The sequence below is a fragment of the Mus caroli genome, unplaced genomic scaffold (genome assembly GCF_978045245.1).
Source record: "Mus caroli unplaced genomic scaffold, Mus_caroli_1 scaffold_1, whole genome shotgun sequence".
NCBI lineage: Eukaryota > Metazoa > Chordata > Mammalia > Rodentia > Muridae > Mus > Mus caroli.
The window spans coordinates 39,623,109-39,647,721 of record NW_028227256.1 but is presented as its reverse complement, the minus strand read 5'-3'; the positions used below and the strand labels follow the sequence as shown (position 1 = coordinate 39,647,721).

Genomic DNA, 24,613 nt, shown 5'->3' with positions numbered 1-24,613 from the left:
TCCCACTCTTCAAGTGGAATGGGGCTTCCATTCAACGGTGTGGGGGGGTGTCCTTCTCTCCTCTCCGACCCTACCATTTATGTGATTTGTGGGAGCCGACAGGGACATTTGCCGAATTCGGCAGGAATCTGTTGGGCCTCAGGGCTACGTCTGTCTTTCTTCGAACGCATTCTAAGGGCATTTTATTTTATTTAGAGTGCAGTTTGCATAATAAAATTAAAAGGCTCCCATTACTTCCCCTTTTCTGCCAGCACTGCCCAGAAAGGTCTTTTAGAGTGTTATTTGAACATAGAGCGGTCCGCAGAATCCGGTTTACAGTGCTTTTCCATGGAAAAGAAAAAAGGGAAAAAAGCTAAGCCTCAAAGCGAGAAGGGGCCGAGGTAAAAGGAGTGAGGTGGAGGAAAAAGCTGGGCGAGATGGAGGAGACTGGAGCGGGCATGAAAGAACAGCAAGACTGGTGAGGATTCAGGATTAGGTAGATAAAAGCTGAGTCACCCAACAGGTCTTTGGGTGGGCACACAAGGAAGAAAACACACACACACGCGCGCACACACACACAAACACACACACACACACGCCCAGAAAAATCTAGGTGCAAATTGTACCCATCTTTGGGGCCTGCTTCTCTCCTGGCCATCAGAGCGCTGCCTTGGAGCTTGGCACCGCCTGCCTGCCTTTGTCACCGGTTCTGAGCGCGGCCACGAGCTCCCGCGGCGGGCTTTGTTCCCGCGGAGCGGGGCAGGACCCCTAGCACCGCCGCGCGATCCCGACCGCCCCTGAGCTGGGGACCGTGGGGGTGGGGAACTCACTACAGAAAGGGGGACCAGAGAAGCTCCGGTGGGCAGGGCGTTTGAGCCCGGGAATTAGTTTCTTTGCTCCTTTCCGTAATTGAGCTGTTCTCTTCTCGCGGAGGGGGTCTTGGTTGAGCAGGAGGCAAGAGAGCTGCAAAGGGGGCGCCCGTTCTCGCCCGTAGCTGGGCAAAGAACTATCCGCACTTCTGTCCACCGATTTGTATGGTATGCATGCATGCATGTATGCATGCAAGGATGGATGGATGCATGGTTGGATTGATGGATGAGGAAAACCATTGAATTGGGTCTTAGGATCTGGGCTCCTGGTTCGGGTGTTGACGACTGCAGGACGTCTCAGGTTGGGGTGGTTGGTTAACCCGTAAGACCTGCTCTCTAGGTGCTTTGGGGCCGCGGGTGGGCGCTGTGTATATACCCTTGAGGTCAAGGAGCTGTACAATCACAGTGTGCAGATCTCTGCTGTGGAGGCCTGTGGCGAGGGACAAAGAAGTAGATACTGGGGGCGAGCAGAGGAGAGGCGCGCACTGGAATCCACGCACTCATTCGCACCCGAGTCTCGGGCTCTACCCCATGAACTCCCTCCCCCCTCCCCCAGGTACCTAGGGCTCTGCGTCTGTAAAGTTCGTCACCAATAGAGCCCTCTCTCTTGCCCTCCTTTCCACACTGCTTTTAGCTAGTTGGGTGTGAAAGAGTGTCACCCTCTTCCCAGCCATCCCCAAAGGTGTGGGCAGATTGCAAGAGTTGCGCCTGTTATTGTTTGTCAAACAGGCCCTTTCTCTTGGGAGATGGTCGAGGGGCGTGAGGCGGATCCTGGGCCAGGATTACATTAATCAAAGCATTATTTCCCCAGAGAAGTCGAACACAAATGAGAATAAATCCTAATAAAATTGGATCGCAGAAAAACGGAATGCTTTGAGTAATCTGTGCTGCCTGATGAAATTCTCATATTTATAAAATGGGGTGTCTCTAAAAATTTTTCCTGCACACCTCTGGCCTTGGCTTGGCTTGGGAAGGCACCAGGAGTCGGGTGGGGAGGAATGTCACTCTCTCAAGCTCAGTTGAACTTCTGCAGCGAGTTGGGGGACAGAGTTACTCGGGTTTGAGTATCACAAAATCTGGTCTGAGCTTTACTAAGACACTTTGCTCCGGCTCTGCTCACTTGTACTTGCAGAAGTCCAGGCTCCAACCAACCTCCATTGATGTCCTTGTGAGGTCCCGAACTTGTTCTTTTGGGAATGTGGTTCCTTCCTTTTCATATGATCAAGATTGTAGGGTGGCCAAAACCTCGTGATTGGGGGCACGATGTCTACAGGGCATTTCCTCCTCCAGCCTAAAGCCCAGCCTGTTTATGAGGTTTCTAAGGGAGACTCAGGTCACTTAGCTTCATCAAAGAGCTTGTGTCCTGTTTGGTGACAGGCAGCGAAGCCATGGGCACAGCTTGTCTAATACTTTCTAGCCATCCCTATGAAGCAAGGTTCATATTTCATCTTTCTGTGTCCCTCCAAGTGGTAGAAAACTTTTCTTGTCTTTCGAGGCTTTTTGAGAGAAAAGACGCCCTACCCTCCCACCTCCATTCCCAAACCCTTAGAGGAGATGTGAACCTGCAGAATCACTTAGCCAGCAGACTATCTCTCCCTGCATCCCGCATCCAGGCATCTTCTAGCTACGGAGCATAGAAAACAAGCAAGCAAACAAATAAAGCAAAAGGATTGCGAACTTGCGACGTCTCCTGGCCTTAGATGGTGACTAATGTGACCATACCATCCCGACCCCTCCGGAAGGAACTAGCCCTAGTGCTCTGGGGGATGGAGGGCCAGTCCCGAGGGCGCCTCCGTGAGGGCGCCCTCTGCAGGCGGGCTCGGAGAGGGCTCGCGCTTGTGCCCAGCCGTGTTGGGTACCTCAACTGCCCGCGTGCCAGCCAGGTTCCCCCATTCGCTCACTCACAGCCCCAACCCAGGCTGTGTGACTAGGCACTTAGTGACCCCCTCCCCCAAGGCAAGTTCCCTGCAGCTGCGGGAAAGAGCAACCAAGAATGCACCCCCACCCCCAGATCCTGCTGTCCCCTCCCGCCGCTGCACGCCCTCCACTGAAAACCCTCTTCAGCCACCTGCCCTTCGTGCTTCTTCGGCCGCGGCCCACGCGCTCCAGAGCCCGCCGTGCCTCTTCGCTCTCTTGCGGGGCTGCGCCATGAAGGACAGGGCTGTCGCCCCTTAAAGGCGGACGTCGCCCCAGAGTCTGGACAGAGACACTGCTGGGAGTAGTGTGCGTGAGCACGTGTGTGCGTGTGCTAAGGCGTGTGCGTGTGAGTGAGGCGCGCGCGCGCAGGGCAGCGCGGGGCAGGGCAGGCCAGGGCAGGGCTTGGAAAGGCAGGACAGGAGGCGCAGCAGGACGCTCAATGCTAGTCGTTTTCCACCGGTGTGGGTACCTATAGTGCAGAGCTTTGAGTCCTCTGTCTGCCCCAGGCTTGTTTCCTATCCACTGTCCATCTCCCTCTTTCGGTTAGGTCATCTCTGCAGATCCTCAGAGATCTCCCTTGTGGTCCCTCGTGGTCCGTGGTCCTGGGTTGTTATGGACAGCCGGCTCCACGTGAGCCAAAGTAAAGCCTAGAGGGACAATACTAGCTAACAAATAGCATCTTACTTTAGCCTAGGGCCCATGCACTCAGAAGCCATGTTTTAGGGAGTTGAGGAGCGGGTTTTCTCTCGCCTTGGTCTTAAGGACTGTGACTAAAAGGTTTTTTTTTTGTTTTTTTTTTTTTTGCTTTGTTTTGTTTTTGTTTTTTTATTTTGGAGGAATAGGGAGGAGGACTGCAGCCCACAATCATGGTCTGTCTTGCAACGTTTCAACTTCCTGGCTCCTTTCCAGTAATGGGAAATTTAGGAGGAAGTAAAGACACCTACCTCTTTTCAGTTCTGAAATAATGACTTCCTACTCTTCTAGTTTATGATTTCCATAATTTCATACAAAACAGGGGTTGTCAATTATCTCTACATGAGAAAAAAAGTGGTCTAGTTGAAGGAAAGTTGGGACAAAATAAATTCCTCTCTTTTAAATCATTAACCAAGAACTTTTTTTCCTTTCCCTCCTGTGTCCCGTCCAGTATGTTCACATCTCAAGGGGAGACAGGACAGGATATTTATAAACACATGAAAGGTTTTCGTCTCCTCTGGGCTGTGAACCTAAATGCATTTTTATAGCACTAGATTTCGGAAGATCATAGAGAGAAACCTCATGACGTGTGCTTACACTTACCCTCTGCCGTACATTTGCATCCGATGATTTCTAATAATTAAGAACTACCTTTGGTATTTTTCAGTATGAGAAAGATTCCTTTTCTTCCGTTTTGGAGCTGCTGCTGTTAGCCATCGAAGTTTGGTCTATTGTACATGGGCATGTTCTATGCAAATGTATTCAGTTGGGTTGTGTATAGATCTTGTTATTTGCATAAACATGTATGGTTGTGCATATGTATATTTACATCAGGAGTAAATGTGGTATATATCTATTTCTTAGACCTCATAATATTAGATGATTCTACAGAGTTCTTTGAAGACCCTCCTGTCCTGGAGAAAGCCCCTGAGTAACTGTGACAGACACTAGCCTAACTCAAGGGGCCATCCCCAGGCAGCATCTTGATACAGTGTCAGTCAGTCCTTTTCATGAGATAATTTAGAGACAGCCACATTTTAACAAAGCATGCTAATGGTGGGATGTTAGTGTTTCAGTGGATGAGTTTTTGTTTGTGAAATCAAAGTTAAGTTTTTCTTTGAATTATTGATCAGGATCTTTGCCCACAGGCTTTCCTAGGAGAAGGTGGATGCAAAGGGGATGGTTCCACTTTTAATTATTTAAAGCAGATGTTAACATAATATTTTAAAACTGGCCTTTTGGAAAACAGGAAATAATCATGTCTGTCAACAACCACCTTTGGGACTGGGAAAAACAAAACCCAAAATATAATTTAATGACTTTGATTAAAAAAAAATGTACTCAGTTAACAGTTAACTAAAATATTGCTTGGCAGTCCTTCGAAGCTCCTCCTTCTCTTAAGTACAGTACAGTTTGGTAATATACTCCACATATTTACACATGATGTAAATATACATATGCACAGGGGTAGATGTTTATGTACAGAACATAACAAAATATATACATACCCCAACTGAATATATTTGCATAGAACATGCCCATGTGCAATATACTGAAGTTCTATGATTAACAATGCATTAAATAGCAGCAACTCAAAGCAAGAGGAACTGAATGTATGATACTGAAACAATTCAAAATTTCTTTTCAAATGTGAATTGGGATTTTGGTAGCTTACACCCAAGAAAAGAATAGATTCCTATTTTAAGCACAGACCATTTAAAAGTGTTATGTACTTAAATATTGTCTTTTATGTAAAATAAAAATGGCAGCATACTTTAAAAATGCACATTTAAAATATAAATATTCATCTAAAGCGATATAACCTTTGTCTTTTTTTTCATATATTAAATGCTATTGTCTTAGACCAAAAGTTAATTCCTAATACTTTGAAAAAAAAAGGCATCAATTTTATTTACTTTTCTTCATTGTAAAGAAATAATTTTAAAGGTACTTATTGTTATGGGCCTCTCTGTGCATTAAAAGGCGATCTGTAGGCAAACACAGTTCAAGAAACAAATTTGAAGCATGTATTTGCCTTTGAAATTATTTGCATGGAGAGAGGTGACATGTTACGTACCTGGTCCTTTTAAGTGATATTTTGAATCTTCAGTTTTTGGAAGCTTCTTTTTTTGTTGTTGTTGTTAAAGATTACCGTCAAAATGAATAAATTGACAGTCATTGGCAGGAGTCCAAATGCTCATTTGTGTCAACCAAATGTAAAGAAATGTCGGACCTGAATTTTCTCTTTCAAGAGGTATTGGTCCTAATTGAACAAATGAAATTGATAAAGTTTTGAAGACTGTGATCAGGAACTTTTTCACAAATTTCATTTATTGATGCGGCAACTATAAAATAATCTTGACTTTTCAAGCCTATGCAAAAGTACATTTGCCTTGCAAAATATATACCTTTCCGAGGACACCGATTCCCCAGTGCGATTCACGGCTGTTTATTTGGAAGATTAAAAGTTAATGGTTCATCAGTGGCCTCCAAATATTAGTGACAAGTGTGTGAAATAAAAACTGGTTTAACCTAGTAATTTTTTGAATTTTATTTCTTAATACCTTTGAAAGCCCAACATTAAAATGATGGCCATAGCACAATTCAAAAATTTAAAAAATAAAATAAAGACAGAAAAGAAGTAAAAAAAAAAATTCTTTAGTTAGAAGTTTAAGATGAGTCGCCTTTTTTTTTTTTTTTTTTTAAGTTTTCTGTCTGCTGCCGTGGTGTGATCTAAGGACATGGGGGTATGTACTAACTTAAGACAGTGAAATGTTCATTCAAAAATTCATCTGAAGAGTCATTCACCACAACATGGGAAAATAACCTTTTCTGTCAATTTAATTAATGAAGTGGGTAAAGAAATAGTTAGGCAAGCTCAAATTGCACATGTAGAGAGATTTGTAAGAATAAAGGCTTTGGCATTCACAGTCTAAAGGCAGACAGAACTATAATGTAGCAAATAAGAAACCCCCAGAATGGAGGCACCAAGATTCCATTTCATTAAAAAATTTGGCAGTTAAAAGAAATGAAGGAAAAATGCTTATTAAATCAGGGTAACTATAAAATGTTGACAGATCTCAAGTTTTATATCCAACTAGGCTCGTAGAAAACTGCAGGGTGTTGGTGGAATTTAAGTTACTCTGTCAAACCGTTTTTCATAAAGAAATATCTTCTCAATAGAAGAAGATATTTCAAATTTAAACTCAAATTCATAGACTAATCTCTCTTTCTCTCCCCACTCCCTCAGCCCCTCCCTCCCCATTTTCTCTTCTATAGCTGTCTACTCTGCCTCACATGCCAAGTCTCTAAGCCACTGGGTAAGATGTGTAGTAGGGCTTTGAGAAACCTAGGGGTTATGAGGCCTTCAATCTCCATCCTTCCTGAATGATGGCACAGAGTCAGTTATCCCAAGACAGCTCTGTAGCCTCTCAAAGTCTATGTTTTTCCTCATCCAAGGAATAGCATCTTTTAAAGGCATGATTAAGCCATGCCTGAAGAAGGAAAATAAATTGGAGAAGTGAGTTCATTATTCATAGAATTCAGGTATTTCTACCTTTTCTTCCTATTTGCTACTAAAAACAAAAACCAACCAAACAAAAAACCATAGTGAAAATTGTACAATCTAAATTAGCTATTCTAAGTAAATTTGGAAGATTTGGACTAAGACTGCCAGCCATCCCGCAATGCTTCTTTCTAGCAATGTTGTCAGAGATGGACATACGGCCCTGTACAGAATTGAGATCCTTGTGCCTGTGGGCATTTACCCCTATTTACATAAAGGGAATTGAGGGACCCAGTTTACCAGGCTTTACCAGGGCTGCTCATTGAACTGTTAGGTATCTGGTCACCTACCTACTTTGACTCAGGAGAGTCATGCACACATCATACTATCTTCGATAGTAAAGAGCCTAGCTGGGAATATGAAGATTGTTTACATTATTAAGCTGTGAATGATATTAGTGTTTTACATGTAATGAGTTAGGGTCTCCTTGGATGATCTGACTTGGAGACATTTGTTGAACAAGTCTTCCAAGCTTTTCTTCTAGGGGCAGCTTTCTTTGGCGGATTTGAAGGTGCGGCCCCCTTACTTTATGCAGAGGACAAAGTTGGGAGCAGGAGAAAGGACTAGGTTAATTATTGTGAGTGGCAATGGGCTGGAGAGCGGTTAATGTCGTCGGTAGGGTAGCATGGGATACAGGTTTAGCTAAAGAACATAAGTAGACATTAATTACAGGCAGTTTTAAAAATGGTATCTAGTTGCGTATATTGTTAGAGGAAAGGGCACCTGGACTTTCTGTTGATAAACTTTGCTTTCATTCGGAAAAATGACTGGCAAATCATGTCCCTCTGCTTCGCAGTCCCCTAATTAAACAAGCTGAATGCTGTTCAGCTACACACAGCATGAACACTGCAAGCGTAAATAAAAATGTGTGCTAGGGGAGAAGAAAGCCCAGCAGATTTCATTTTTGTTACAGTTTCAGGAAAGAGGAGCCGAGTGGACCATGAACCGGTAACACTGCCTACTTATTTACAAAGTTGTTTTTATTATACTAAAGGACCTTGTGTGAACCTGGGGAAAAAGATGGCGATAGTCCTTTGAAATTTCTAATGGCTCTTATTTTCGGTTACACATAAGCATAGAAAAATACTTACCAGATTACATATGTGCCTTCACAGAAGTTAAATGTATAGAAAGAGATTAGTAAATAAGGTGGATCACGAAACAAGTAAGTCTTTATTAGCTACCCCATCCCCCCACCCCCATTGAGTGCAACCCAAAATGTATGCACTATGAAGTTCTTATGGAAGTAATGACTGTTCCTCGTCCCAGAGCCTTTTCTTAAAGTGATCCCACCGCAGAAGGTTTAAGGTAACAGAATGACACACATATTGTCAGGAATGTCTCTGTCTAACTATTTACAAAAATAAACAAATACAAATTAATAAAAGGAAAGAATATTTATTTTGCTTTCTTTCCTTCTCATTTGAGAGGTAGGGCCCGATTCTGCCCATTGGCTGTTGGTCTCTGTGGTGAGGTAGCCATGTAATTTCTTTATCTTTCACCTGCAAATTACACACATTATTTTCCAGCTCAAAATAAGCATTCCCAATGAGTTGCATTCAGTAAATGTCTTTCACAGCATTAGTACAGAACTGAGGTACAAAAGAATATTAATCTAATACATTCCAAAATTCAAATACTTGTGATTAATAAGCATTATTATCTATAAATAAGGCCCTAATGATACTTTGGCAGTGTTGTAAACACAAGAATCAGAGGCAATTATTGTCATTATTGTTCGGCAAGCACTTCCCATGAATACCAAATGGGTATTGCTGTCCAGCTACTTGGCAAGTAAGGTCCCTGTAAGGAAACAGATGTTGGCCAATCAGGACTGGCCACTATCAGCTGCCTTTAGCCTTAGCCTTAAAGAAAGGAAGAAAGGAAGAAAGGAAGAAAGGAAGAAAGGAAGAAAGGAAGAAAGGAAGAAAGGAAGAAAGGAAGAAAGAGAGAAAGAAAGAGAAAGAGAAAGAGAAAGAAGGGAAACCTCAGACTCAGAAATTAAAAACCGTTGTGCTGTGATTTTTCAAAACCTCCCTTTATTACAAACAAAAAGCCATCCTGAAATAATGCTTCTGTCTACTCCTGACATTGGGGAGCTATGGACAGCGGCGACCATTATGTTATGGAGTAGCAAGAGTCTCATTTGTGAAACTCCCAGGCCCTACGTGATGAGGGTTCTTCGAGAAAAATCAATTGTGAACAGGAAGTAAGTTGCACCAGCTAAGAAATCCCTCAGGGGAGTGTGGCCCAGACTGCATCTTTTCTCCTTCTCCAGGACACTCAAAGCTCCCCCTTTTACTAAACACTACCAACCAGGCTTTTCTAACTCTTGTGAGGGTTGGGAGTAACTGCAGTTTGACTTAAGTCTCATAGATGTCTCTCCAGAGGGTCTGGCCTGTATATCAGCTCTATACTCCAAGCCTTAGCCATCAACCCAGGACCAGGTGTATCCAGGAGTAGATTTTTTTTTTTGCTTGCAGTTTAATGACATTGGCTAGCAGCCAAATCAATTTTTGTAGACATTAAAGTAAGTTTTGTATACATCTTTTTCCCCCGTAAAGGACCAGTGCACTAACCATGGAGTATGGTTGTTTTCTCTGCCTTATGCTCTAAAGGTGTTACAGCACTGAGTAGCAGGCCTTGAGAAAACATTGCCTTTGGGTCAATTCAGACATGCCGAGGACTGTCTGTGGTGGTAGGAGATGCTATGAAGAACACTGTTTTTGCTGACTATTGCCAGCCATCAATTTTAGCATGAGGCTGTTCTTAGGGAGAATACTTGGTGGAAGGAATAGCAATCAGCTGGATGTGAGATTTTTCAGCTTAAACTCCTTTTCCCAATAGACATCTCTTTAGCATGCCTTTAAATTGGGTAAGATTTTCCCTTTGTGCCCCCCTGGGAATCAAAAAACAAGCTAAGGCCATTGTTTTCACAATGAACAGAGAGGGAAGCCGAAGGATCTTTCAACATTGGGGATCTTCATTTGGCTCTGTCTAGAATTGTCCTTGTTATCCTCAATCTGCATTTTGCCAAGGGGGTCAGGTGACCATGCCTATGAGCACATGCCAAAGCCATGTGGGAGAAGGCAATCGTGTGGGTCTTCACCTGGCTCCTGCTCCCCTTCCCGTCCTCTTCTTTTGCATGTTGAATCTCTCTGCATGGAGTGGAGGGTGCCTAAACCCACCAGAGCTCAGCATTCCTTGCTCAATTTCCTTTAGAGGAGATGAGGAAAGTTGAATTCTTCGGAGTAAATTCCTCTCATTTGTGAGCAGGGTGACTCGAAGAATTTCTGTCACCATAAAGCCCATATGGGTGGTGGCATTAATAATTAGAATCTTTTACAAAGAACTTACAATGAATCAGTCATTGAAGCTTGTACCTTATGTATATTCCTCTTCTCAGACTCTCTCCAATATGGACATTGTTTACATCAGCTGAGGGACAGAGGGATATGCCACCTGGCAAGGTCATGTTACGGGGACACTATGGTTTTGAAGTTGCATCTTGTCTGCTAAAGACAATGTCTTTCAAAGACAGTTGTTTACTACTTTCCAAATTTGTGTGGATGTGGGTGAAGCTTGTATGTCTCTGCTTTCTATCTCTCTTGGCATCTTGGAGCTTTCTGGACACTGTCCCTTCAGGACACCTCTGTGTTAGTTTATGAGATAGTTCTGTGACATTTGGTGGGTTCAGCCTTCTCCCCTCATTTTGTATCAGAACAAAGGTGGCAAATGTTCCTAAGGTCTCAAAAACCTTCGTAACTGCACTGTCTCTGTACCCTAGACCTTGGTGAAAATGTGGGCAGAAGACAGCTCCCTCATTAACTCTGCTGTGGACCCGCATTTACATGGAAGGAAGGCAACTTAAGCTAAGCATCTTGCCAAGTGCATGATTGCATCTACACTCTCTCTTGTGTTTCCTGTCTGCTCGGAACAGTACTGGCTTCTGTGTCTCCCTGGACCCTGGGAAGGAAATTCACTTACTGACCGGAGAACAACACTCCTAACCATGACATTGACTATTGGTGCTGGAGCTTGGACCATGTTGTGTGTGTGGGGGTGGTCAACGGGGTTTGCTGGTAGAAGTGCACATAACACCACTTTGACCAGTCAGTACCTACCACACAAAGGAGCACTATCCAAGCATCCTTGACATTGCCTGGGAGTCAGTGACAGTGTTTTCAACCCACCCAGTATCCATGGAGGGTGGACTCCGAGCTAGCCTTGCCTGCCGTCCCTCACTGGAGGGAATAAGGACTATGGACTGCTGGTTCAGGTGATGACCGTGTGTGCAAAACTGGTTAGGAAAAGAGAATATGTACTTTCATCTGGAGCCGGAGAGGACATATGTTCATCTTTGGAATTCTGTGAAGCAAGGATCCTCCACTCATGGTGACCGGGATATGCAGTATGCAAAACCTTCAATTATGACTTTGCTTTACAAGAGATTTTCACTGAGGCTACTGGGCTAAGAAGGGCACGATGTATTTGTAAAGGTCAAAGTGATAAGTTGCTTGGGTTTCAGAGAACGATGAGTCGATACTTGGTCCATTATAAAATATTCTGTCTCTTTTCAAGGAAGAATCTGAGGCAGTTTATGGTGAAGAAATGAAGTGGGTGAGAGTTTGTAGCTGTTGAAATGTGGCAGAGAGGTGCTTTGTTCTTTTACAGATTCTTGAGCCTCCTGGAGAAGAGGACTCGTTCTTTCCTTAACAAAAAGAAAAACAAATGTTTTACAAAAAGAGATATCATTCTTTGTAACTGTCATTTATAAAAGGACAAAAACCGAAAATGTTTTCAAGGTGGTTACTGTGGGAGTTGAAATATTTAACTATTATATATATATATATATACATATATAATATTCTGAATATATATTATATAATATACAATATATAATATGAATAATATATATAATATTCTCTGAATATATATATATTCAGAGAAGAGTTTACTGGAACCTTGCATAGTATCATTTAAAAAAGCTCATCTCGAGTCAGATAAATTTTATATCAGAGAAAGCATTACAATATCCTTTGAAAATCGTTAACGCTGACCACTGACGTTTTACTTCCTGCTCTTAGTTCCCATAAGACATTTCGGCATTTTGGAAAACATAGATCACACTTTTTTCAGAGAATCACTACGTGCTATATGCTTTACTTCTGGTTTTGTTTGTTTTAGTGTGCAGATCGGAGACAGCTACAGTGAAGAGCATAGGGAGGCTCCTCATATTCAGGAACTATGGGTTCCTGCACAGCCTCTCACAGTGGCTCAGCACCGCGGTCACCTCAGTGTAACGCTCTCTGGGCTCAGCTTTTCTTATCTGTTAAATGTAGGTGTGGGGTGGAGCTGATTTGGGGTTTGAAATTTTCTGTCATCTAGAGAATCCATGAATGTAGGCCTGGCTTTTCTATATGTGGCTAGATTTTAAGTGATAGGGAACTTGTGGGTGAAGAATACAGACCATTCTGCTGTGTAGCATAAATCAATAAGTGGAGATGTATCCATCGACAGCATTTGTATTTCTCCCCATTACAAAGCAGTGCTATCTCTTTGAATACAATACACTTTTATGCCCCATTAAAGCATGCTTGACATAGCTCTCAACTACTTGCAAATGCTGAGAACTTGAAAAACATAACATTTACAAAAGATACATCTGGTGCATATTTATATGACTTGGAATAAGGAGTCATTTAAATACTGCTGAGCCATTTCCATATTAGGAGAAAAAAGATATTCCAGGTCCATATGTGAAATCGCTAGTGAAATATGTATAGGTTTCAATTTCTCCTGAACATTTTCTTTTCCTTGACACATGTTAAAAATATGGAATTATTGATTAGGGATTAAATCATCTTTCTGAGTTGTTGAAATTGCTTTCCCTCAGAATTTTATAGATCACACAATTAGGACTAGAGTGTATTACAGAGTTGGTAAGTTTTGAAAAAAGAAAAGCTGCTTACTCTGGGGCAGGCAGAATTTCTTAACTTGGGGGCCGTAGATCTGTTAAGCATTAAAAGATGAGGTTTAGGGGCTCTGAGAACCCCCTGAATTGATACCCAATTTTGTGCATGCATACAAGTGTGTGTGTGTGTGTGTGTGTGTGTGAGTGAGTATGATTTACTCTTTTGCAGAGAAGGCTTAACTCCTATCAGTAGCTAGGACAGATTCTTTACTACTGGAAAAACTTTTACTCAGGGAAACCTCAAGAATTGGTTTTTGTAAGGAGTAGGTAAGCCATACCTACTCTCTGTGAGCCTCCTTTGCATAAAGAAAAGAGAGTTTGGTGACCTCAGGTGTCCTTTCCAGCTTGGGCATTTTCGAGTTGAGTGTTGGAGGGAACTTTATATACCCTTCTTGCTAGATCTTCAATCAGCCAACACCATCTGCTTTTATTCTGTGTGGCTGCATTCCTTCTTGGGCTGTTCCTGGGAAGGTTCTGTGTGGAACACAGGTGAGGTCGTTTAGCTGAATAGTGAACACATCGTGTAGAGATGTGATTGGGAGAAAAGACACTTAAAATTGTACAACTCCTTTAAAATGCCCATGTGGTACAGCAAGCACAACAGTCCTCTCCCCTTCAGCTCTCTTTCTCTCTTTCTCTCTCTCTCTCTCTCTCTCTCTCTCTCTCTCTCTCTCTCTCTCTCTCTCTCTCACACACACACACACACACACACACACTGTAACTCACATTGTGGGTTTTGTTTTCAGCTGGAAGAAGCGAGAAAATCAAGGTTAAGGGTGTGATGTTCTCTACCACATAGAACAAATAAGGACGATGTAAGTGGAAGATTTCAAATCTTCTTGTCAATTTCCTATCTGTTGTCAGTCTGAATGATTTCCAAATCAGAAGAACTCAGAGGATCTGTTTTCCCATCAGTTCTGAGCCTAAGGAATTTGGAGCTGGAGTTCTGAGCCAGGAAATGGTCCTGTTTTGAATTCAGAGGCTCTGGGGCTGTGCACGGATGCCAGGCTTTTGATAGATTCCGAAAGATTCCACATGGTATTTCAACCTCAGGGGTCAGAAAGAATTCCTCATTCCTCAGAGGGGCACTCAGAGAATGACAGAAGCGGCCTGGGAGTTTTGTTATTCCTCTGAGAGAGCTGCTCATGCCTCTGCAGGCTTTGGTGACGTGGTCAGCTAGATGCATCCACTCTCCTCATATAGAATGTTCTTCCACTGAGCATGAGCAGGCTTAGTCTCGAGGCTGTTACTGCATTTCTACATATTGGGCATAGTGCCGCTCCAGTTTCTAGAGGGCTCTGGAATCTTCTCACCTTACATTTAATTATTGTGTTATCATGTAGACCCAGATTTCAGAGCTAGTGGGACCCCATTGTGCTGCAGTCCTTGAGAGAATCATTTGAAAGATTTCCTTGGATTGTTTTAGAGCCCCTGTAATATGTCATATTCATGTTTTAGCTGAGTGTGTGGATTAGACTTACATGCATGCTGCACTCCAGATACCAACCATTCTTTTGCCTTTTTTTTTTTTCCTAACTAAGCCTCTGTTTTATATTCTGGACAGATCAAATCTCAGTGTAAGAGGAGGTGATAGCTTCTGGGTTCAGGCTCTTGGGAAGATGATTTTTTAGGAAGATAGACAGACAGACAGACATAGAGACATACAGATACATGCACACAGACATAGATAAATAGATGATAGCTAGATGATGGATATATGGATGGATGGATAGGTAGGTGGGTAGGTAAGTAGATGGTAGGTAGGTGGGTAGGTAAGCTAGAATGATTTCAGGATTGCAATATAGATTAGGGGCATACATCAATGGTATTGTCCTTACCTGGTGCATGTGAGGTCCTGGTTTCTAGGTCTATAACCCTCATTCCCCTAAAATTATGAACTAAAATTCAGCAATGACTGAAACAGAACAGATATGTATATATACCCTACCCTCAAAGGCTATGACTTTTCTTGCCCCTGAAGCATTGTCAAAAACAGAAATATACCTTGCCTCAATTTTCCCTTTAGCACTTTGCTAATTGGCACCATGCATTGTTTTTTTTTTTTTTTTTTTTCTGGCAGAACGATACACTGGCTCTGAGTCCACAGCAAGTTGAGGAGCAGAAGTTTCAATGTGTAGAATTCAGTTCTGTTTTGACCCAGAGCCTAGAACTTACTCTGTAGACCAAGCTAGCCTGAAAGTCACAGACGTCTCTACCTTTCCCTGCCTCCAGAATGCTAGGATTACAGTCATGGGCCACCACACCCTGCAAAAATCTACTTTTATTATTTTCTGTTTCTATGTAGGTACTGCGTATACGTGTGTGTGTATCTGTGTGTATCTCTGTGAGTACCACATTCATGTGGAGAACAGGTGAGGGCGTTGGGATTTCCAGGAACTGGAGGTACAAGTAGTTGTGAGCGGTGGGACAGGGTGCTGGGAGCTGAACACTGGTCCTCTGGAGGAGGAGCCTTAACTGCTGGGCCGTCTCTCCAGTCTGTAGTCAGTCATTTTCCAAAGGAGTGAAAGCTATAGTGTCCATTTTTGATACTATTGAGTCTTTACTGGTGGCAATCTGAAATGGCTATCCACTGTTGGGGGAATCTGATTCCTTTTGTTTTATTGGAGCCTGCCAGTGCACAGCTTCGTTTCTGGCCAGCCTGCAGATCCATTGTGGTTTGGGGACTTGTATTCAGTTTTCTACCTAGGAGTATCCATACTGAAAACTCAACGGGTCTGTCTGTTGTTGATAAAGCCATCAAAGAAGGCAGAGTGATATCCATTTGTGCTAGCTGGTACAAATTTGTGCTGCCCCCTGCAGACTCCAGCATGCCTCTTTGCAGACATGCATATGTATAGCTAATACTGAAGTATGATATGGGGGGAAGTAACACAAAGAAGCATGCAGAAAACCCGCTCTCTCTATAAGTCAAAAGTAGGTACCATTTGCAGTGACTCAGCATTGAACTGCAGCCAACATAACATGTGAGATAGTACGGAGAGAAACAGGACCAGTTCGCTGATGCTCTTGTGTGGTGCTTTGGGAAATGCTCCCAGCCCTAAGGCTGCATTCTGAATGCACTGCTCATTCTTATTGATTTGATTTTGAAACGGGTTCCTCATCCTGTTCAGATGGGATATTACTAATCAGAACTTGGGTGTGGAACACCAGCTCAGGCAAGTTTATATATTTGCATAGGAGGAAGGAGGTCCTTCAGTTTGGTCACTCAGCCTGGGAAATATTCAGGGAGTGGTTTTTTTTTTTTTTTTTTTTTTATGTCTCACGAAAGCATTTCACTGTGTGAATTCTTGAGCAGTTATGCAGAGAAAATAGGAAACAGTTTATCTACAGATGTTATACCACTGTGTTCTTATTCAATGAAAACCTGAATATCAGAATTGTAGATTCTTCTCTAGATGATATTTAAAAAATGTGTCCACAGCATTACAAAGATGGTTCAGTTGACAAGGAAATGTTCTTTTTCAGAGGTGCAATTCGCTGCATGAAATTATCTCTCAAACTTTAGAATTTATGGGTTGGGAGTATAGAAGTGAATGTTTGTATGGCAGGAACAGGTCTGAAGAGCAGCCCTGTGGTCAATCACTCCTATGAGGAAGTAGCACACATTAATTAATCCTGAGAAAGATACATTGTGTATCCTATGCTTAAATGGCTGGCCCATTTTGTTTAAAGTGATTGGTACATTCAGCTAAAAATTCTTGTGTGATGGAGGGAACCAATCAACTCAGGCAACAGATTCGGAAGGGCTAAATTTTGAAACAAGAGTGGCAGGGTCCAGGCAGCTATGTCAAAATCAAAGAACAGCATGGAAAGATGTGGGCACAGCCCCCCATGCCTTTTGCAAAGTCATGGAACAGATTGGGAACATCTTTTGTGAGGATTTGAGATGAATGTGAGCTTTAGGGGTAGGAAAATAAATGGAAAGGCTTTAATCAAAATCTAGAGGTTTACAAAAAAACCCCTCCCCTTTTATTTATTTATTTAGAAATCTACATGTGTTTTGAATAATAAAGGGCTTTACTTTCTCTGAGTTGTGCTGGGCTGTGAGAAGAGATAATGTATTTATCAGCACTGGCTCAAATGATGCCGTCTGTGCTGATTCTTCTTTTGCCTCTGATGTTCATTTCAGCGTGTTTTCTAAGTAACCAGTACTTACTGACTTTGTATGGAGTTATTTGTGATTGGTAGAGATCTCCCAATTTTTTCCTCCTCCTTGGTGGTGGTTTAAATGCAAAGTCAGCCCGAGTCTGGACATTTGAATATCTGGTCCCCAGTTGCTGGATATTTGGGGAAACTTAGCATGTGTATCCTTGCTGGAGGAAATGTGTCACTTGGGGTGAGCTTGGAGGTTTACAAGACTTATGCCTTTCCAAGTTGGCTCTCTCTGTTTCCTGTTTGTGGTTCACTATATGAACTCTCAGCTGTTCCTGCCGCCATGCCTGGTGTCTGCTACTATGCTTCCCTGCAGTGATGGTGACAGATTGATCCTTCCTGAACTGCAAGCCCCAAACCAACAACCCTTCCTTTTATAGGTTGCTTTTCCTGGTGCTTTTAACATAGGAGTAGAAACATAACTGATACACTGCTCAAATTCTTCTCTTCCCTTAAAAGCAACCTACTTTTCTGATACTGTTCTTCCTATCACCATGTTTCCTTTCTTCTTCGTGATTTTGCTGAAATTTCTTCTCTGCCTCATACTCTATTTCCCTCTCCATATACCTTAGGCATCTTTTGACAATCTTTAGCTATGACCTTCTTGCATCTCAATTCTCTTTGCTTTTATGGATGTAGTACGTCATGTTGATTCATGGTGGTTTATTTTGAAAATTCTAAGCTACTGATAAATTCAAGCCCACATACACCACTGGACAGCTACATCTCATACAGTTTGCATTAACTTGTCAATTGGATTCAATTATAAGCCACTTTTCTGTGGTTGACCAGATGGCTCTCTCTTCCCCATGGTCATAGACATTGTGGGTTTTCTTTTCTCCCTTTGTTTCTTCAAATCCTACTTTATTTGGCAAACTTGAGTGCAAGCCCTCAGTTGAGATTTCTGCCTAGTTGATAGTGATAGAAAGTTTAGTATAGTCTTCTCAACAGTTTTGTTGATGATTGTGGAGGCTTGTATGTAAAGTGTCCCTCAATACATGTCTGTGTTGAAGACTTAATTCCAAGTTGGTGGTCTCTTGAAATGTCATTGAATCATGAGAGCTTCGATGACATTATATTGAATGTTTTACTACTGTGTGAGGGCTGGTGGGAAGGAGTAGGTCATAGGGATGCATACTTGAAAGATATATCTTGTCTTCAGTACCTCCCCCTTCCTCTTCCTCCTCCTCCTTCTTCTCTTCTTCCTTTTCTTCTTCCTCTTCTTCCTCCTCCTCCTCCTCTTCTTCTTCTCCCTCCTCCTCCTCCTCCTCCTTCTTCTCTTCTCTTCTCTTCTCTTCTCTTCTCTTCTCTTCTCTTCTCTTCTCTTCTCTTCTCTTCTCTTCTTCCTTCCTTCCTTCCTTCCTTCCTTCCTTCCTTCCTTCCTTCCTTCCTTCCTTCCTTCCTTCCTTCTCTTCTTCTTGTTCCACCTCTGCCCAGCTCATCCTGTCTACCATGAGTCAAACAGCTTTGCGTTCTGTTCTGTCTTTCCACCATGATGTTTCTGACGTTAGCCTGAAACCTGTGATAGAGTGAGTCAAACAAATGCTCTCTCCTTTGTTTACCTTTGGTATTCTTTCATAAGATGAAACATAGGATCTTGTTATAAGATGACAACACCACAGCCATTTTTTAAAAAAAATCAAACATGCCTGAAGCTGGAAGACACAGATAGGAGTAGCTGCTGTGTGTAATGTTGTGTTTATAACTCAGGCTCTGCAACCACCACTGAATATATGCTCCAGGTGAACCACTGAATTCTCAACCTCACTCTGCATTCTCAGATATAATAGAACCCAACTCAAAGGTATTTTTCTTTCAGGATTTTGTACTGGATATATATCTAGCAAGTACATACATTTTCTGTTCTTGTTCAAGTAGAGACTGTACAAGCGAGACAAGGTAGAGGCCTGGCATGGATGGAATAATGCCCCTTGTAGTGTGTCAAAGCACACACACATGCCATTCACTTTATTGTGACTTGACAATGTTCCTGAACACTGTTCAAGACCTGATGCCTCTTTGTGGGAAGCCGGGACATCTCTTTTGGCAACCATGTGATTCATTTGGGAAGGAAGATGGTGACCATTAAGGAGCCACTTGGATACGATGAAGGCAGTGGCCACTGAGAGGTCAGCTCCATTGTGGAGAACTGGAGCCATTCAGCCTGGTAGAAAACAGGAGGTCTATGCTTATTTTTCAAGTTCAGAGAAAAAGAAAACCATCTCTTTTCTCCCCTCCCTGTTGTTCTTGGCAAGACCCAGTCAGTCTTCAACTCACAAATAAGGCTGGGCCAGGTCTTCAAAGAGCCTCTGTGCTTTGCATGCACTAAGGTTTTCAAACCCAGCTCCAGCTCTGTTGGGGGTGGAGCTTGTGTGGAGGATGGGAAGGCAGGCTCAGATGGGATTTTCTCATCTACTGCTCCAGTTCACATACTGCGAGGTACTAGCTTTGATAAGATCTGGTTTTCTGGGGGAAAAAAAAGTCTGTTAAAGGTGGCTGACACTTTGAACAGTGTGTGTTTAAATGGGCAGCTCTGGAAGTGACTGGGGGCTGGGCCTGTCTGCTTGCTTCATAGGAAGAGGATACTTTATTGTTTAAAGTCAAGCAGGGCTTGAAGAGATTCCTAAATTCAGATAGAATTACTGGTGTGTGTGTGTGTGTGTGTGTGTGTGCGCGCGCGCATTAAAATGGTTTTTCCATCTCTTACCAGTTGTGATACCAACTCCTCCCATTGTGTAGGCTCTTTTACTCTGAAATAGATTTTCTCTGAAAAGGAATCAAAGTTTCAGAAAGCCTTGTTTATTGTTTATTGTTGAGAGAAATGTAGATTTCTTCTTTTCTTTGTGACCACAAGTAATTTCAGACACACTTATTTGGGCCATTGCTGTCTGTTAGGATATGGAACGCTGTGGTTTACCACCCAAATCTAAATGGCTTAATATATCAGGCCTTTAATTCTCACTCTATGAGTCTCCTGTAGATCAGAGAGAGGTCCGATTGCCACGGAGATTTTGATTTCTGGAGTGATGGAGGCTCCTTCTTTACCTGTTTCTTCTTTCACCACAGGGAGAAGGAACTAGGTGAATATTGCCCTGGGTCCTGGTAATTCTACCTACTGAAGACAAAAGCCCCTTCTGCTCATATTTCCTGAGTCAACATGGCCGTTCCTAACTTTGAAGAGACTTTAGACATTCTTTGTTACAATGAGCCCAGAAGAAAGAAGAGAAATGTAAGTGAACTGTGCCATGGTTCTCCCCTGATCCACTAAATATCACTAGTCTATAATGTATTCTCTTTATTATCATAACAAGTGCTGTAAGTCTGAACTTCAACTCCCCCAGACAGTTCTGACATTGCTAGAAGAGTGTTGTCACATGGCTGTACATGACTCTCCATGACCTGAGCTCCTCTATCTTTGGGAGCTTACCATATAGCATCTTCAAGGACTCCTGGTACTTTGAAATGTTTTCAGTGACAATGATCATGATGAAAGTCATAGCTAAGAATTAAAAAAAATGCACGTATTGGCTTGATTTCTGCTTTGTTTTTCTATTCCTTTGAAAGTGTTCTTCAAATCATAACCAATAATAACATCTTGGGGTTAGAAAGATGGCTCAGAAATTATGAGCACTTTCTCTTCCAGAGGATCCAAGCTTGGTTCCCAGCACTCATATTGGGTGGCTCACAACTGCCTGTAACTCCAAATCTCTTTTCTGGCCTCCATGGTTATCTACATTCATGCACAGAGACTCAGACACAAACCCAGAGATAGACATAGACACATAGACACAGACACTGGTAAAGGACAGTGGTATCTTCAACTCTTGCCTGTGACCCTTATGTTTTTTTTTTCTTTTTAAGATTTATTTATTTTATTTTATATATGTGAGTACACTGTTGCGGTCTTCAGACACACCAAAAAGAGGGCTTCAGATCCCATTACAGATGGTCATAAGCCACCATGTGGTTGCTGGGAATTGAACTCGGGACCTCTGGAGGAACAGTCAGCACTCTTAACTGCTGAGCTATCTCTCCAGCCCGACCCTTATGGCTGTTAAAACCTTATCGTGAGATTCTCATGCTTTGGTGCCTACACACATCCTGGCTCACTTAGGAAATGGTAGTAAGTTGAAAGATTCTGGTTGAAGGCTAAAGTCTAAGAGCTATACCCTCCCCCCTTTCAAATATTAATAAGATAACGGTGTTACTAAATCACCAGTCCTTTTGAATGTTTGTGATGAATATCATGTTTCCACCTCACATAATACATTTCATTTATTTTTTCTCTTGGGGAGTTGATCTCTGAATGCTTGCTTCTTCATGGTCCAATCACCACTAAATAGAATTCCCCCTACCTCTCATCCTTAACCACACAGTATCATTGCATGAAAAGAAACAAATATCGGGAAATGATAGGCAGTATTTGAAGGTTGAGATCTCTAAAGAACACTACCTTGCTTATGATAGAGAATGGGAAGTAATTAGGACTCAGTGCATTAAAACATTGAGCGCCCACCATCTTTCCTCCATTTTGTTGTAAATAAAAATAAAACACTGTCTTCTAAGGAAGATGGGGAGATTGCTTACCAAGCCCTAAAAGTGAACCACTGATGAGTGCACTGGTGTGGTTTCAGGAAATAGAGAGAGGAAATGAAAACTATTTATTTTACTGAACCAGCCATCCCCCTGTAGATTACAGCGACTGTGCCCGGGACTGTAAGACGGATAAGACCCAGCAGGTTAGTTTCTGTTTATTTAGTTTCTGACTGTCAGCTTGAACTTGAGTTGTTTAAAACTGTAGCTCACTGAATATGTTAAGAGAGTTTCTTGACTATAAAATGAGGCTATCTCAGATTGTATTTTCAGATAAAAATGTACTTAGCTTGATTATTTGAATAGACAGATAATATTTTTATACATTTTTGAAATTCCTTCAAACCTTTAGGTTGGTTAAGAATTGGGTACATTGTAGAGAGAAAGATCATCTATTTTGCTCAAGCTAATTTGGAAAGTTTCACTGTGCTGTTTTAGAACACATTTCATATGAAAACATTTTTTATAGGCATTAATTTGGAAATCAGGGCTAGCTATTTTCATTTTAGGCTTCTGCTTCTTAGCTATGTGAATCAGAGCATGCTATTTAAGCTGGGTTGTGTTCGGTTTAATCGTTAGTATTTTCCTTGTGGATGTAGAATGTAGTATATATTTAACTTTTGTTGTTGTGGCTTTATAAAGACTGGGATATTTGAAATGGAACAGATTACACCCAAATGGGGATTCTTTGCTCAAGCGAGGCAGATAGTAGATAGGATGCCACTGTTCACTTCTTGGTTTCTGTGGTGCTGAAATCAAACACAGGGTCTCATACAAACCAGATGAGCACTCTAGAGTAGCTACATCTGCGGCCCTAACTTACATTTGAATGAGTTCCTCAGAACTGCTTCAATCTTGAGCTAAATAATTTTATGTGCATTTCTGGTGCACAGCAGCCCTATTTTGTGGCAATCATAATTGCCATCAGTTTTTACTGATGACAAAACTGACAGCGGACACAGGAGACTTAACTTTCCTATGAACCTCTAATGGTCAGGACCAAACCCAGGATGCTCCCTCAATGCCAGGCTGGGTGTTAACAACTGTGGGAGGCATCTGTTATAATGGATAGTAGCCTTGGTACGCATGTCAAGGTGTTTTTATGTAGACACTTGAACCCAGGGCTTGCTTTGCCATTGAATCGCATGCTCAGCCAGGCCAGGGTTGTTAAATCATTGCTTTAAGTTCCTAGGACAGAAGATACAATGTGCAAGTGTGAAGCTTGGGTTTCTCCATGGTGTAAATCTCTCCAGAGAACAGTGGGGTTTCCAGCTAGCTTCCCATAAAAAAAGCTAGTGTGGACACACTCCAACTGGCCATTCCCACGATGCCTTCACAGAGGTCCCCATACAAAATTACAAAGTCTAGGCCAGAGCCCATCTTTATTAATGTTTTGAAACAGTTGCTCTGGCTTCTTCCTAAGCCATATCAAGTTCAAAGTCACAGTGAGGGTGGGAGCAGCTAAAGTTGAAATGGCTTGAATGTTTAATGTAGCCTTAGAGCGGAAATTGTTCTCAGAGTTGGGAAGCAGGCAGAATATTCATAGGAATTTGAGTACAGGGTATTGAGTCAGCGTCAAAACAATATTCCATACCAACTCACTGTATTTTTAACACTGGCTTTTCAAGGCTGGTTAAGAGAGAAGGAAGAGAGAGGAGTAGCTAAGCTTCTCCAGTCTTGGGAAAGGTCTGTAGCATTGCTCTTCCTCTTTTTTTGTGGGAGGGAGGATCGTCTCTTCAGGACATAGCATTTTGGTGGCAGTGATGGGATGCAGATCTCGAGCTTTTGGAAAGCCGTTTTCAACTCAGCATTGATCCCATTCCTTCTGTGTTGTGCTTGAAACAGAGGAATCTATAGACAAGAACTTGGGTGATAGTTTGCAGTGGCAGGGGTAATGATACCATGTGCTTTGTTCTTGTGATGTAGACAGTGATTTAGAAAAATCATGAAGGTATAGACTATGGTGGGCAAATTTCAAGACTATGGAATTATATTTTGAAATTAAAGAGTTCAAAAACTGATGACCTAAATCTTTCCCCAAGAATTAACAAATCTCTCATTTTGCCCCCCTAGGATTGCTCCTCATCTGTGGTTAATCTTAGAATTAACATGTAGCAAATTGCTGCCGTGGTGCCTTCAGTGGGGAATGTGCCTGGTGGCTCAGTTGATTAGAACCCTGTGCTAATGAGGTCACAGGTTCAGTCCCCAGGAGACAAATTCACCTCACTCTGGTCTCCCTTCTGAACACCCAGCCTGGTCTCCGAGTGGACAAGTGGCCTTCTGAGAAGGAATCCGCATGTGTTTTGTGTGATTTGTGGAAAAAATAACTCTAGCAGATGCATTAAATTAATTTGGAACATTTCAGTGATCATTTAGGGTAACAAAACGGTACCCCAGAGGCTGCAAAGACTTTTTGAAGATTGTGCCAGGTGTCTCATTTCCTGGGTGTCTTCTGGGGAAATTGACTGATGTGTGTTGGAGGAGAGAGCTATCTAGAGCTAGGAGGTTGGGGGTTTATTGAAGCTGCATGCTCAGAAGGATGTTTAGGAGAACAAGCCTAGTTGCCCACTGGTAACTTATGCAAAAGATGGATCACCACTTTTTTCATTTAATACATGCACGCAGGTGTCGCTCACCATTTCCCTCTAGCCTGCCACGAGTAAGTGGCTCTCATTTATGCATTCTTTCCATTTTCACTTTCAATCCCACCTCAGGCATCATCTTTCAGGTCCCGTTCTGTGCCGAGGAGGTTAAGTCTCTCCCGATGGTGGCTGGATGCACTGCTTTCCTCTGAGGCCATTTGTTGGATTTCAAGAGACCTTCCTTCCTCACTCATAATTCCCAGAGGCT

General features: G+C 42.4%; 1 long non-coding RNA gene across 1 annotated transcript in view; it reads left to right on the top strand.

The window, feature by feature from the left end:
- LOC110290046 (uncharacterized) overlaps positions 1–24,613 on the top strand; it is a 44,066-nt gene that overhangs the window by 7,313 nt on the left and 12,140 nt on the right. The window contains exon 2 of the long non-coding RNA XR_003837369.2: positions 20,237–20,399. This is a non-coding gene — a long non-coding RNA (uncharacterized LOC110290046). The remainder of the gene's footprint in view (positions 1–20,236; positions 20,400–24,613) is intronic.